The sequence below is a fragment of the Anomaloglossus baeobatrachus genome, chromosome 2 (genome assembly GCF_048569485.1).
Source record: "Anomaloglossus baeobatrachus isolate aAnoBae1 chromosome 2, aAnoBae1.hap1, whole genome shotgun sequence".
NCBI lineage: Eukaryota > Metazoa > Chordata > Amphibia > Anura > Aromobatidae > Anomaloglossus > Anomaloglossus baeobatrachus.
In genome coordinates, this window is record NC_134354.1 from 101,558,694 (window position 1) to 101,575,699 (window position 17,006).

A 17,006-nucleotide genomic window follows, 5' to 3' on the forward strand; every position below is an offset into this window, starting at 1 on the left:
TTCTGTGGGAACCGGTGTTGACCTCCTCCGTATCCAGGATGGAATACCACACCTCTGGCTGAGGTGCAGTACCTCTGTGGCAACTGAAGCCTCAGTGGCTCCACACTCCCACACAGCAAATCACAGCACGTCCTTGGGCTGGAACACAAAAATACAGTGCAGACATGCAATTTTTGTATGCTTTCAACATCATGAACATTTCAAACATTTCTTCCCTTTATGAGAGACATCATTTCTTTCATTTCTTTATGGGAGGCATCTTTAAAGCTTGGGCAGAAATGGGTCTTCCAAATGGACAATGACCTGAGCATACTGCCAAGCTGGTTACAAAGTGGCTTAAGGATAACAAAGTTAATGTTTTGGAGTGGCCATCATAAAGCCCTGATCTCAATCCTATTGAAAATTTATGGGCAAAGCTGAAAAGGCCGATGCAAGCAAGGCGACCTACAAACATTGCTCAGTTACACGAGTTCTGTCAGGAGGAATGGGACCAAATTCCTACCAACTATTGTGAGAAGTGTGTGGAAGGGATCCAAAGGATTGACCCAAGTCATACAGTTTAAGGGCAATGGTACCAAATACTATTGAAATGTATGGAAACACTTGACTTTGCAGAAAGTAATAAAAATGCCTGAAAAGAATCTCTCTCTCTCTCTCTCTCTCTTTCTCTCTCTCTCTCATTATTCTGGCATTTGGCAAAAATAAATAATTTTGGTTCCTAATTGATCTAAAACGGGAAAGGTTTATTCTGATTTCATGTTAGTCTGAAAACATGCAGATGTGTCTTTTTAGACAGTGTATGTAAACTTCTGATTTCAATTGTATATACAAATTCTTTGTTAGAAACATTTCAGTGTCAACCATTCTAAAAAACATAGTCAAAGTCACATGATTGAAACCATAGTGTGTGTGAGGAGACAGAAAGGCAGGAGACAAAGGTTAAATAAAATTTGTACTGTTTGGGTCAAAAAATCATTGTGTACTATATATAAAAAATCAATTTATATAGTATATTTGAAATGAGGCACAAAAGTACTGGAATATAGAGCCAGAATTGTATTGGTCACTACTGTCATGCCTTGGTTTCAGGACGCGATCCAGTGACCTCTTGCTGCATGGTTGGTTTCTTTCCCTGTTGGGCCACAGCCTGGTTGGTATCTGTCTATCTGCTGATGGTTCTCTTATCTTTGCTTTTCTTCCCTTGCTGTGCTGATAGTCAGGTGTTCTCACTTTTCTATTTTGTTTCTGTCCTATCAGATCTCAGGTGGGACTATATATTCTCAACTTGTCCCTGCCTTCTTTGCTGGCTCTATTCTAGGGGGATTTCAGCTAAGGAGTACCAGCTCTGCAACTAAGGATTTTGCCTGCTAGGCAGAGACAAGTTGCGTTACTGCTCTGTGTGTGTTTGTTTGTTTTCCTTCCCAACACTTTTAGTCTGTTTTCAGCCTTGTTGGTGGAAGGCTTCAATTGTTTTCCTATATATTTCTCTTTTTCCCCCCTTGTGTGGTCTTTCAGCTCTGCTACATGGCTGAATCTAAAAACCCCAGTAATCTAAGTGATACATCATTGGATTCAGGATCTCTTTGCCTACATGAGGCTGCTATAACATGAGGTAGAGAAACCTGCTGACGGATTCCCTTTAAGTACCACACCTCTTTTTCTCACAGCATGTGGTGTAGTGACCCATCTGCTAGTAAATGTATGGCATTTTATGTCTGATGATGGATGCATGTGCCACCGCTTTAGTTTTCGGAGTCTGTAAGTAGCTGCGTGTGGCAGGGGCAATAGCTATGCCAGAGATAACTTATCTGTAGCATTTGCCAGGCTTGTAAAGAAATATTTGAAGGGACAATACAGCCAGTCATAGAGGAAGAGGCACTACTCCTCCCATTGTTGTACATTTCCCCTCCTCACCCCATCATTCTGCCTTTCAGCTGTTGGGTGTTGAGTTATTTTGCTTGAATGTTGATAGCAGCAGCTGTTACTGCAGCAGAAGCCTCCTGCATCACCAGAGAAGAAGAGAGCAGGCAGCTCAGCACTGGGCTGAGGGAGTGCATGGTAAGCAGTGCCCAGAGCCACACACAGGGGAGAGGAGCTCACCAGGATACCACACAAGGACATACAATCACTGATATACTGGGTGCCTTGTCATCAGAAGCCTGATCAAGGTAAGATGCATGCCAATTACTTATGCCAGGCTATGCTGTGCCATCCTGTCATCAGGGCAGTGCACAAATGCCATAATGTGTGGCAGCAGGCTCTCAGGATGTGTTGGAGTGTCACCATCATCAGCAATTCATTTTTTTCTTCCTAAACTCTCTTTTTTCCATATAGAATGAGTAATTTCTCTCGGTTTTCCCTGCCTCACTGGTCACAGGACCTGATAGGGAATGCTTCTGGCTATATTTGGAGAGTGACCTCTTCTCTGCAGCAGTCAGGCTCCTTCTTTAGCTGCTGCAACATTCTTCATTACAAAATCTCAGTTTATGGCATTAAAGGCACATCTATCTTCCCAAAAATCCATCTTTTATGTATTTTACCATTCTACTAGATATTTATTTCTCTCTTTAAAGTTTGCATCTGCTGCCTTTCACTTTGATATATACTAATAAGTCAAGAAACACATTAATAACTAATCCCCTTTACAAAATAAAGACTTATCATTGACTTATTGACTGTTCTTAATATGAGGTCTGTACATGTTCGGGGACTGTCATACTTTAAAAGCAGCCATCTTGTCCTGTCAATGACACATGCACTACTCCGGTGGGGGCAGGTTGGAATTGTAAGTAATTCCATTTCCTGACGTGCACAATGCGGACTGGGTTTTGATTTGATTTGCGCAGGTCGGCAGTATGTAGGAAATTCATCCTTGACGTAGATACTTGTGCTGTAATCAGGTTGAGTGCACGGCTTACAGAAATTATAGACTGCAATAAACAGGATAGTAAAACCGTGAGCATGAAGGATATCGGTGTTTCAGGAAGACGTAAATTACATAAAAGATGGCAAGTGTGATGTTTTTAAGGTCCGAACATCCTCATGGGTCCTATGGTTACCATTATGGACATATATTTTAGCACAAAAGTGCCCAAAATGATGGCCTGATACTGCTGAAGTTACAGTGCTGCCAAGTCTATCTGATATGAAGGCCAATATGGGACTTAACTGCTAACATGCAGCAGAAATATCTCAGTGCTCAACGTAGAGGCAATAAATTTAGTAACAACAAGGGGCACCCAAGATAGTGGGAGTACATTAGAGCATCTTGTGGTATATATGTATATATCTCAGTGCCCAACACAGAGGCAATACATTTAGTAACAATAAGGGGCATCCAGTCTGCCCAAGATAATGGGAGTACATTAGAGCATCCTGTGGTATATATGTATATAGATCAGTACCCAACGCAGAGGCTATACATTTAGTAACAACAAGGGGCACCAAGTTTGCCCAAGATTGTGCGAGTACATTAGCGCGTCCTGTGGTATATATTTACTCTATATATCTCAGTGTCCAATGCAGAGGCAATACATTTAGGAACAACAATGTACACCCTCTTTGGCAAGATGGTGCGACCACATTAGCGCATCCTGTGGTATATATGTATATAACTCAGTGTCCAATGCAGAGGCAATAAATTTAGGAACAACATTTTGCACCCTGTTTGGCAAGATGGTGCGAGTACATTAGCGCATCCTGCGGTATATATGTATATATCTCAGTACCCAATGCATAGGTAATAAATTTAGGAACAACAAGGGGCACCATGTTTGCTCAAGATAGTGCGAGTACATTAGAGCATCCTGTGATATATACTGTATGTATATATCTCAGTGCCCAATGCAGAGGCAATAAATATAGGAACAACAAGGGGCACCCTGTTTGCCCAAGATGGTATGCCTACATTAGAGCATCCTGTGGTATGTATGTATATATCTCAGTGCCCAACGCAGAGGCAATACATTTAGTAACAACAAGGGGCACCCAGTTTGCCCAAGATTGTGCAAGTACATTAGGGCATCCTGTGGTATGTATGTATATATCTCATATATTTGAAATAAATGAGATAGACTTTTATAGAATGTATTACTATACCTTCATTGGTATACACTGATTTCCAAAAAATGGTGTCAATATTGTATTGGATGTTAAAGTACATGTTCAGGGAGACACTTTGCTTATTTTTTTTCCCAACGTTTTGTTAAATGCAGTGCTCCACTTTTGAAAGGAGTTTTTCTGCAGCAGACATCGATGGTTTATAGATATCAGTAATTCCTAGAAATCCCTGGAAGGTAAGAGCATAAGCTAAAGATCCAATGCACTTTACAGAGTGGAGCAGGCCTCACCATCATACAATGCCACCAGACCAGACACTTTCTAGGAATTGCTATTTAAGAAATGCACTATATCCCCCAAGGACTGGGTTTCTATTCACTAATAGTTGGAGAAAAAAAATGGAATTTGGCTGAAGTCGTTGTTCGAAATCCAGTGATAGTTCCAAAAATGTATGTTTATTTATAAACTCAAGTTTGGTGTGTCATAGACAACAATCACTCCTAAAATAAAATAAAAATAAAAAAAATCACTTTCATAAAATAAAGTATGAAAACACACTACAGGCTGCATGCATTTGACTTAGGACAGTTTTGATCTTAAAACGATTATTCTTTTCGAAGCCTAGCGAAAAGGAACTAGTCGCTTCAAGTATGAAATGCGTTATGACTTTGTACTAATTCAGACGCATGTAGCCAGTAGCGTCTTTTTATACTTTGCCCTTTGACATTTGCATAGTGTCTTGTTTCTTCTTCTTGGCAAAGGACAAAAGAACTGGGACATCATTGTAATTTGATTTTTCATTCAGTCCATTACCACACTTGTATAAAGCCCTGCAGTCTGCCTTTACTATAATTTGTAAATTAATGGCTTGTTTCAAAGAGCTCACAAATTTACCAGCATGGTCCTGTAATAGGATGTCACTATTGGAATAAGTCAGGTTGTGAAATGTATTCCCTCCTGAATATTCCACTGTAAGTGGTATAGAAAATTGGAAGGAACCTCAACAACTCAACCACATAGTAGCAAACTTAGTAAACTTAGTAGGGCGGCCAACTTTTAAGTAGCACAGTGCATTAAATCGCCAATGCTCTGAGGATTCAATAACTGAAGAAGTCCAAACTTCTTCTGGCATTTACATGAGCAAGAAAACTGTGCACGGGATTACATGACAGAGCCTTACGTCACCAAGCACCATGCCAAGCATTGGATGGAGTAGTATAAAGCCGTCATTGGCCCCTGGTACTGTGGAAAAGTGTTGTATGGAGTGATGAATCACACTCCACTATGTGGTATCTGATGGATGAGTATGGGTTTGGCCAGGAGAACATTACCTGCTTGACGTCACTATGCAGCTATAAAGTTTAGTAAATGAGGGATAATGCTTTGGCGTGTTTTTCAGGTGTTGTCCTAGGTCCTTTAGATAACAGAAATCTTATAGATTTAGCAAACCAAAATATTATAGAAAATTGGACATCAGCACAGAGAGAGCTTGGCTCGCTCATTCAACATCAGGTTCTAACCTCATAAATTCTCTTCTGGATGAATGGGCAAAAATTCCTACAGACAGTTCCAAAGTTTTGTAGAAAGCCTTCACAGAAGAGTGGAAGATGTAATAGCTGCATTCCATATTAATGTCTATGCATTTAGAATGGGAGGTCATAAAATCTGAAGGTGTAATGTGTAGGTGTCTCCTTGTGGTATCAATGGATTTGGAGCAGTGCCTGCAACTAAATCCAAAATCGTAATTTTTCTTCAATTATCCTCTACCGGGTCAGACTGTCAACTGTAACAAGGAGAGTCAAAATCAGCAGTTTCATGCACGATAATTTGCTGTCATGAGAGTTTTGCCTTTTCCAAGTGAGAGTGATTCTCTTTGTTTTCTTTCTCTCTCTGAGGCCGGGGTGGACATATTATTGGTGCAACCTGTGCAGACACACAGGGGCCCAAGAGGTAAGGGGGCCACTACCACCTCCAAAACATATTGAATTGTGCATTATGTTGAACTATTGGACTGCAAAGGGCTCATGCACTGTTCTTGCACAGGGGCCTTTTCTGTCTGTGTCCTCCAGTGCTCTCAGGATACTACACATGCGGACTGTCTCTTATTGTTTGGTTTATTAGCTGCTGTTTAGATCTTTTGGTATTGAGATACTTGTTTATATTTTTGAGATCCTTCTATTTTTGTCTACATTGACTGATCTTTGAAGAGCATGTTACATTTTTTATGTTCCATATATACATATTCACATTCACATTATACTAAGGTCAATCAAAATGTAAAACCAATGTTATAAACACAAGCAACGGTCTGCTGCGAATTGCTTGCTCCATCTGGTGATGCCTGTAAATACCAGGAATCCAGCAGTCTTTGTCACTTCAGCTGTTTTGAAACTACAAATTTTGTCATTCCTTGATAGGTGTCCCAACTTCTTGAGTGCTGCAGGTTGCTGATCTTTTCTCTGTCTTGTGTTTCAGAAAGGTCTTAATTTTACTTAAAGGGAACCTGTCAGGTGCAATATGCACCCAGCACCACGAGCAGTTTTGGGTGTATATTGCTAATCCCTGCCTAACTGTCCCTGTATACACTAGCATAGATAAAAGATCTTTAGAAAACGTATTTCTAAAGATCCTTTATGATATGCTAATGAGCGCAGAGATTAGTCAGAAGGGCTTTAATTCCTGTGCTCATTCCGCCCTTTTGGTATAATAGCACACCCATAGGGGCGTGCTAACATGCTATTCAATACAGCATCATCAGCGGTGATGCACGTGCCTGTGTCCACTGTCACCACTGATCTAAAATCCCAGCACTTCCGGTCATGCACAGTATGAAGCCCTATGTACGCGTCCCGGTTTCAGAGAGGTCTAATGCGCATGACCGTAAGTGTCGGGACTTCAAATCAGTGGTGACAGTGGACACAGGTACGTGCGTCACCGCTGGTGATGCTGTATTGAATAGCATGTTAGCACACCCCTGTGAGCATGTTAAGAGGGTGGAATAAGCACAAGAACTAACACCCTTGCAACTAGTTCCTGGCCTCCTTAGCACATCATTAAGGATATTTAGAAATACTTTTTCTAAAGATCCCTTTATCTATGCTAGTGTATACAGGGACAGTTAGGCCGGGATTAGCAATATGCACCCAGAACTGCTCCTGGTTCTGGGTACAGATTGCACCTGACAGGTTCCCATTAATAAAACCTTGGTCCCAAATGAATCAGCATTTTATATACTCTCTGGGGCACAATGGGAATGATTTGTTAGATACCCAAGTACAGACCATTCTATAACCCATTCAACCTGTGCTGGACAGACTGTGTGACGATCAGTGAAATGTCACATTACTTACTCTCAGGTGTCATCATATGTCATAATATTATGGTCTGGATTAACTGCAGTAAGTGATCCATGGACATGGCAGAGCACAGTATAAAACACTTTGCATGTAACTTTACACCTAGTTAATGGACCATGGGAACGTATGTCTCCCCATGTTGCCAATTGTGGTGTGCTTTTCCATCTGACAAGCACATGCACTGCTAAGTAAAGCATATTGTTAAACCAATTTATTTGCATTGCTTTAATTTCTTTTAGATAAATAGTCGTTAACTTGACAATTAATGTGTTGCTTGCCATGATGCAACACAGCACAAGCCATTACATTTATTGGTTCATTCATGCAGATAGTCATCATTGCCAGATTATTGACTGCTGATTCCACATGCGCTGAATTTATTAGCCATTTTGCCTATTATTGTAGATGTAATGCAGATAAAAAAGGCATGGCATTGATCAGTGCATTTTGGGCAAGTACCCCTAGTCAAATAAATCATCTCAAACTACCTCCAAGCCACAGCAAAGAGACATTAAAGGGTTATTTCCATCTCCAAGATCCTATCCCAATATGTAGTAGGTGTAATAATAATAATAATAATATTAGCAAATACCGCCAATTAGAAATGTAATATAGTTCTTCTGATTAGGTGTGTCGCTTACCTCATGTTCAGGGCATTGCAGGACCTTAGGTATCCACGATTATGAAACAAGGAAAACAGATGCAGTACCACGCCACTGGGTCACCTGATTCAATACTGTGAGGGACAGGAGGAGCGACAATAACCACCAAGGCTCTGTACAGCGTTGCTCACTGGAAGGGAACCAGCCCAGCGAAGATCATCATAAGAGAAGACAGAATCGTGGCACACGTTGCTGTATAAAATTTCTTGATTTATTATAAATGCATAAAAGGTGAGCGGGTACGAGACCAGATGCTGTTCTCCAGAGTGCCAGCATCTGGTCTCGTACCCGCTCACCTTTTATGCATTTATAATAAAGCAAGGACTTTTATACAACAGTGTGTGCCACTATTCTACCTTCTCTTATGATGATCCATGGTTATGACCATGAGCAACTAACTGGGACTGTATGTGTGACGCCCCTGAACTAGTCAGGGTGTCACATGGTACTGCACTCTTTATCTTTTGGTGCAGGACTCAACCCCGCCATGGTGCTGGGATCCTAACTTTTGGTATTGCTCCATCAGCATGCAAATCCTAGTCACACCTCACACTACACCCTGTCAGGCACACCAGCGGGTGGTCTAGCTGGCAAAGGGCCACCCGCCTAGGGGTCAAAACACTGGTGGGAGGGGCAGAGTTAGTGGAGTGGTAGCCTTCAGAGAGTGAGGAGCTGGAGGGAGTTGGAGCTCCATGGGAGACGTTGGCTAGGTCGCAGACGGTGGTCTGGGACTGAAGGAGTCGGAGACCCGGTCGCTGGGTATTGGAGAAAGGTGCCAGGCTTAGTTGGGGAATGGTGGGCACTGGAGTACCTAGTAACCGAACAGGTACCGAGCACGGCGGGGTACTGGACCCTAGATCAGGGAGAAGTTACATGCAACCTGATAATTAACCTGTGGAGGATAGCATCTTTGTGAACTTCCCCAAGAGCTCAGAGATCGAAGGCATCAACACAACAAGAGGGATAGGGCTTTCCAGCTTATGCGGCCCACTGAAATCCTAAGTGTCAGCCATCGAGAGCACAGCTTCCCTATTTAACAGTGGGGAGCGGGACCCCGACAGCTTCAAGCATAGGGGTCACACAGAACATCTAAAATAAAGTGCATAGTGGCAAGGTACAGATCACTAGCTATACCAAAGGGAGCATACTCCCGCACGAGCTCCCCTGAAGTGGCACCAGCACCCAGAGACTTGGTATACCCTTTGTGTCAGAGTCTGCTTTCCCGTCGCATCACTACCAACACTGCCTGAGTGAGTACGCTGTCCTCCCCTGCTTCCAATCTGCACCACGCTCCCCTACACCTCCATTATCCAGAGGCTCGGGGCCTCCCCTACCCGTGGAGGGAACGTCATCTGGCTGCCCCGCTCCATCTCCCCCGGGTACTCCCATCGGCAGCGCCGGTACTCCCCTTACCGCGAACCACAGGTAGCGTCACGAACTCTTAGCCCCTGTAAATACCCCCTTTGCATTTGAAGTGGCTGCGAGCTCCAGGTCCGGAGACCCTCGAGCCACAGCAGACCCCGGATCCGAGCGGTTCGACCGCTGATGCGGTGGCACATATGTGTGATCATAACCATGGATACCTAAGCTCATAAGAATTATACTACTCATAAGAATTATACTACATTTCTAATTGGAGGTATTTGCTAATGTTATTATCAGTACACCTACTACATATTAGGATAGGATCTTGGAGATGGGAATACCCCTTTAAGTACCCCCTAAGTTTCATGGTGTGTGACACTGGCTGAGAACGTTGGCTTAAATCTGAAGAGTCAAACAATTAATAGTTCCCATATATGAAGTATTAAGTAAATTAATGTATAAAGGCAATCCATATGCCAGTATTAATGGCAAAGATGTGAGCTACAACAACCAAAATCAATATTAAACTTGAAACTATTTCAACCAGGTGTCAGAGAACCAAGTACGATCTACAAGAGGACATCCGGCTTTGCTGAAAATTACCCATCCCAGTCAGGGGGTGAATTAGCCCTATTAGATCCTATTCACTGTCACATAAGAAAACAAAAAAGATAATGGGCTGGTTTATCAGTATCCCAATGGTAGATCAGATCCACCACTGGGATACTGATATACCAGCCCATTATCTTGTTCTGTTTTCTTGTGTGCATAGTCATCTCCTGATGACCCTAAGAAGGAGAAACGCATCGGGAGGCCTCAAAAGGCAAATGTAGGAAATAAACAAACAGGGAGATTTGTGGAGTGCCCTTGTCAGGGCGGGAGTTCTGGGGTTAATAGGGTTGTGACAGTAAATAAGGCCTAATAGGGTTCACCCCCTATCCCCCTACCCTGACTGGAATGGATGATATTCAGCAAAGCTGGACGTTTCCTTGAGGATCATACTTTTTTGCCGCCATCCACATCTATTTTTAATTGGTATTTTCCATTGATTTCATTACACAGCAACTTTTCTAAATATGTCTCACTGGTTCCATGAGAATTACTGTACAGCGTGATGTATATAAGACAAGCTCCGATTCCTTTTCTTCAGTTTAGGAAAATGTTCATGTTAGGAGGAGCAAAGTCATTTATTACAGCCATTAAGTGTTCAGATTCCAGTGTTCTGCCTGCCGCCTTCACACAGTAATGAAACACCTCACTGAATACTGTTACGCTTATGACTTACAATAGCTTCTACATTACATTATATATTAGTGCTTTACTGTACATGGCATTACTGACAAAAACTGTCCCCAGCATCAGAATGTCAGCACTTTATTAATTGTCATTCTGACGTTAGTCCTCGTTTATAATGCATCTTGTATTGCGCTCCTGTTAATAATAGTCTATGATGGGGCATGGCGCATGCGCAATATTGCACAACTGTCTGGTCCGTCTGTGACCTTGACTGATCAGACAGTCAGAGATCCTGGGATTATTTGTGCACTCTACTTAAATTTAGCAGTCACTCATGTCTGTGTGAGTTATTAACATGTGTACTGTTACTTTTCTAGTCCGCTTCTACGTTCTCCTCTTATTTTCCTATATACTTGATAATGACCTCTGCACTGTTTGACTTCTCTGTTGTGTACCATTCTGACACTTTTACATTTTCTTGCACCTGACTTGTTTCCTGTCTCACCCTTTGCTTTGACATCTAATCCTGACTTTCCTGTATAATTTGGCCCCATATTTGACCATATATTATACATCAGCTGAAAAGCACCAGTCAGTGACTTGTCCAGGACTTGTTACCCCGGGACCGCTGACAGTCTACAGAGAAGTTAAAATCCCTGCATATGACTTAAAGGGAATGACAGGATCTCCATTATACACTTTTCCTAAGTTAAAGAGGTTGTCCACTAGTTTTATATTGGTGGCCTATCCTTCAGATACTGTAGGTCATCAATGTCTAATCAGCTGGTGTCCGATATCCTACACCCCCGCTAATCAGCTGTTTTCGATCCCGGCGGCGCCAGCACGGAGTCGGAAATGCTCAGTTCCGGTGCTGCTCCATCTTCTGATAGTGCTGGGACTACACATTTATTAGAATGGGAGGCACACATGCACTACCCGGCATTGGCCGCTATCAGAAGACGGAGCAGCACTGGAACTGATTTTTTCCGGCTGCCTGCTGCCGACGCCCCAGGGACTGAGAACAGCTGATTGGCGGGGGTACAGAATGTCGGACCCCAGCCGATCAGACATTGATGACCTATCTGAAGGATAAGTCAACAATATAAAAGCAGTGGACAACCCTTTTAAGAAGCAATTGACTCCATTGACTTCAAAGAAGACCTGTCACTTGCCATAAATGTAATTTTTTACTTGGTGTAAATGGTGCTGTTCTCCAGAAGCAAGAGTTGTTTTTCTTTTGTTCCTTAACTTGCCATTCCGAGATATGGACGTCTCTTCCTCGTATATAAAGCTAAGCTTTTTAGCCAAGTAGGCGGGGTTGTGAAGTCTTCTCTATGGTAGACTTCTGGAGAACCATACCTAGTTGGCTAAAAAGACTAGATTTACATACAGGGAGAGCAGGAGATACCTTTGGAACAGAGCAGAAAAAAAGTAATGCTATTTTCAGGGGAACAGCAGCATTTCAACCTATAATAAAATTACTGTATTTTTCGTTTTTATAAGAGGCATCGGATTATAAGACGCACCCCATATTTAGAGGAGGAAAATAGGAAAAAATAATTTTTAACGTTAAAATGAGGGTCCATCTTATAATCCCAGTGCGTCTTATAATATGTTACCGGGGGGAGCGACTCAGGAACGTAACAGGAGGCAGTGCTGGCGATGCTGCGGGCTCGTAGCGGACGGAGGGTCAGCGATACTGTGGGCTCAGGAATGTCGCAGTGGCAGGCGCCATTGATCTTCCGGCAGACTGCTGGCTCCATTGAATTGCTCGTAGTGGACATGTTTAACTTCAAGTAAATGGATGCGGAGGCGGCTTGTGCCCAGATAGGACTCCGCGGCCATTTACTTGAAGTTCAGCGCGCCAATCTACACACGTGCTGCCTCCGCAGCCATTTTCATAAGTCCATTGCATCAACCGTGAGTGATTCAATGGAGCCCGCAGCCCACTGTCAGATCAATGGCTCCTGCCGCATAGACGACGATCCGTCCTGTGACCCTTCTGAGGTGCTCCATTGCAGTAACACCGCCTCCTCCGAGCTCTCAGTATCCCCGACCCTGCCTCTTGTGATTCCGCACCACCACCGCCACTCTGGTAAGCCATATCCGGATTATAAGACACATCCCCATTTTAGTGCGTCTTATAATCTGGAAAATACAGTACATATTTATTAGAGCTGAGCGACATTATTGAAATTTCAAACTCAATACAGTCTGTCAAGCTAATAAAAAAAATAAAGTATATAAAAAGAAGAAATTACATACAGTATATTTTATAGTATATTTTATTATATCTTTTCGTGGAACAACACTGAGTACCGTATATGACATTTTCATGCAATGAAAAGTAGTCAGTGTACAGTTTGTTTAACAGTTTAAATTTGATGCCCTCTAAATAACTCAAAACACAGCCATTAATGTCAAAACCACTGTCAAGAAAAGTGAGTAAACCCCTAAGTGAAAATGGCAAGATCATGCCCGATTAGCCATTTTCCTTTCCCAGGGTTAAGTGACTCATTTGTGTTATAAGGTCTCAGGTGTGAATGGGGAGCAGGTGTGTTACATTTGATGTTATCGCTCACACACTCTCTCATACTGATCACTGGAAATTCAACATGGCACCTCATGGCAAAGAATTCTCTAAGAATCTGAAAAAAAAGACTTATTGCTCTACATAAAGACGACCTAGGCTATAAGAAGATTGCCAACACCCTGAAACTGAGCTGCAGCACAATGGCCAATACCATACAGCAGTTTAACAAGAGAGGTTCCACTCAGAACAGGCCTCGCCATGGTCGACCAAAGAAGTTGAGTGCTTAGCATCATATCCAAAGGTTGCCTTTTCCAAAAGATTTACAAGTGTTGCCAGCTTTGCTACAGAGGTTACAGGGGTGAACGGTCATCTTGTCAGTGCTCAGGCCATACCGCACCCTGCAACAATTGGTCTTACATAGCTTTCATCACAGACGGGAGCCTCGTGTAAAGATGATGCACAAGAAAGCATGCAAACATTTTTCTGAAGACAAGCAAATCAGGTTTGATGAGACCATGAGAAACTTATTTGGTTCAGATGGTGTCAAGCGTGTGTGGCAGGAACCAGGAGAGGAGGACAAAGACAAGTGTATCTTGCCTACAGTCAAGCATGGTGGTGGGAATGTCATGGTTTGGGGCTGCATGAGTGCTGCCAGCTGTGGGAAGTTACAGTTCATTGAGGGAACCGTGAATGCCAACATGTACTCTGACTACTAAAGCATAGTATGATCCACTGGGCTGCAGAGCAGTATTCCGACATGTCAATGACCCCAAACACACCTCCAAGATGACCACTGCCTTGCTAAAGAATCTGAGGGTAAAGGTGCTTAACTGGCCAAGCATGTCTCCAGACCTAAACCCTATTGATCATCTGTGGGGCTTCCTCAAAGGGAAGGTGGAGGCCTATTGATCATCTGTGGGGCCTCCTCAAAGGGAAGGTGGAAGAGCATAAGGTCTCTAACATTCACCAGCTCCGTGATGTCATCATGGAGGATGGATGAGGATCCAGTGGCTCCTGTGAAGCTCTAGTGAACTCTATGCTCAAGAGAGTTAAGTCAGTGCTTGAAAGTAATGGTGGCCACACATAATATTGACACTTTGGGCAGAATTTGTCCATATTCACTTAGGGTTATACTCATTTTTGTTGCTAGCGGTTTAGACATTAATGCCTGTGTGTTGTGTTATTTACAGGACACACCAAAATTTACAGTTATACAAGCTGTACACTGACTACTGTACATTGTTTCAAAGTTTCATATCTTCAGTGTTTTCCCATTAAAAGATATAATAAAATATTTTAAAAAATGGGAGGGGTGTACTCACGTTTGTGATATACTGTAAAAGGAAAGGCTATGGAAACTGTAAGCTCATACACTATGTGCTTTTTCAATTAATCTGTATTGCAGTCTCTTGTGTGTTAGTCAATGTCAGTTGAGAATTCTTCCCTCCTTGATTTAGAACATGTGCTCATTCCAGAAGCTTGTATGGCTGAATTTGGTGTTAAGTGTTGGCCAGGACCCAGTTTTGACTGTCCTTCGAAAATCAAATGCAATCCTAGTACTAGGTTTCTAGGAGTCTTAAATGAGTTATGTCATTTGTAGCAAGTTGTAAGAATCATTCAATAATCCACAACGATTCACCATAAGTATACACAACCGTTATATAATGTGTATGTGTGTGTCAGAACTAGGGTGCTTTAACACTATGTTTTGTCCACTGTTCACTGCTCCCGTTAGGGCTTACATCCGAACCCCCCTGTAAAACCAGATTCGAACTCATACGCCGACAGGGCCATTGACTATAATGGTGCAGACAGAGTTACCGTGTGTTCTATCGTGCACCATTTTCGGGCATATATGAATATTGGAGGTGGACACCGAAATGCAGTCTATGTCTGGGTGTCCAACTCCAGTAGGCGTATACACCCGAAAATGGTGCATGACAGACCACATGGTGACTAGAGTTGAGCGCGGTTCGCGGTTCGTGGTTCTCCAGTTCTAGGCTCGAGTGATTTTTGGGGTTGTTCGAGATCGAACTAGAACTCGAGCTTTTTGCAAAAGCTCGATAGTTCTAGATACGTTCGAGAACGGTTCTAGCAGCAAAAAGCAGGGCTTTTTACAGCTACAGTGTGCAGGAGCCATCGCTGGCAGCCTGCCAGAAGCTGGTAACCAAGATAAACATCGGGTATCCAAGCAAAGCGCTTTGGTTAGTAACCCGATGTTTATCCTAGTTACGTGCAGGAAGCCCACACTTCCCCGCTCAGCTCACTCCGCCCCCTCCTGCCCGCGGCATGTACACATGTACACACACACACACACACACACACTCACATACACACACACACACACACACACACATGGTCCCGCTCGGCTTACCTGCGGTGATGAAGTCCCGCCATCCCGACCTCAGCGCTGTCACTGTCCTCCATGGCCGCCGCTTGTCACATCACCTCTCGCTTCCGACCCGAGACTGACTAGCGGTGACGTCACGGGCCTCTCGCGATACTTGGTGTGAAGACGCCGGTCATTGAACTCAGTGACAGGGGCTGTCAGTGTGCTGGAGATCAGCGCAGGTAATGTACCTCGCTGACAGCAGCACTTGTCATCCCCTGCAGTGACCTGCAGTGACCTGGGCTGACCCATTGATGTTAGCTCAGGTCACTGCATTGCTCTCCCAGCCAATGGGGAACATCCTGCTCTTCATTGACTGGGACAGTGTGGATCGTCATGGCAACCCCTTGGATTACACCAGACCTGGATTTGTTTTTCATTCTAATAAATTGGTTAAAGAGGGAATGTTTTGGGGAGTGTTTTTTCAAATAAAAATGTGTTTGTCGTCTATTTTTTTTATTACTGACTGGGTTGGTGATGTCGGGTATCTGATAGACGCCAGACCTCACCAACCCCAGGGCTTGATGCCAGGTGACATTACACATCTGGTATTAACCCCATATATTACCCCGTTTGCCACCGCACCAGGGCGCGGGATGAGCTGGGGCGAAGCACCAGGATTGGCGCATCTAACGGATGCGCCACTTCTGGGGCGGCTGCGGCCTGCTATTTTTAGGCTGGGGAGAGTCCAATAACCATGGCCCTCCCTAGTCTGAGAATATCAGGCCCCAGCTGTCTGCTTTACCTTGGCTGGTGATCCAATTTTGAGGGACCCCTACGTGTTTTTTTTTTTTAATTATTTATTTAATTTAAAATAACAGCGTGGGGTGCCCTCAGTTTTGGATTACCAGCCAAGGTGAGGTTGCCAGCTGTGGTCTGCAGGCTGCAGCCGTCTGCTTTACCCTAGCTGGCTACAAAACTAGGGGGAACCCTACGTCATTTTTTTTTTTCATTTTTTTGGCTAAATACAAAGCTAAGCACCCCTTAGTGCCACATGAAAGGCATCAAAGGGTGCTCCACTTTTTCTCCACTTTTTCTCCATTTTTTTCTCCACTTTTTCTCCACTTTTTCTACATTTTTTTCTCCATTTTTTCTACATTTTTTCTCCATTTTTTCTCCACTTTTTCTCCACTTTTTCTCCACTTTTTCTCCACTTTTTCTCCATTTCTACTCCACTTTTTCTCCACTTTTTCTCCACTTTTTCTCCACTTTTTCTCCATTTTTTTTCCACTTTTTCTCCACTTTTTCTCCACTTTTTCTCCACTTTTTCTCCACTTTTTCTCCATTTTTACTCCACTTTTTCTCCACTTTTTCTCCACTTTTTTCTCCACTTTTTTCTCCACTTTTTCTCCACTTTTTCTCCATCTTTTCTCCACTTTTTCTCCACTTTTTCTCCACTTTTTCTC

General features: G+C 43.1%; 1 protein-coding gene across 3 annotated transcripts in view; it reads left to right on the forward strand.

Annotated features, from left to right (window-relative positions):
- Positions 1-1,755: 1,755 nt before the first annotated feature.
- The window catches only part of CORO6 (coronin 6), a 219,436-nt gene continuing 204,185 nt past the window's right edge, over positions 1,756-17,006 (forward strand). For 2 of the 3 annotated variants that reach the window (XR_012750427.1, XM_075335241.1), the window contains exon 1: positions 1,759-2,168. The gene's annotated coding sequence lies outside the window, so the exon portion shown is untranslated. Of the gene's footprint in view, positions 2,169-17,006 lie in introns of all 3 variants that reach the window. The other variant, XM_075335242.1, reaches the window with a different exon arrangement.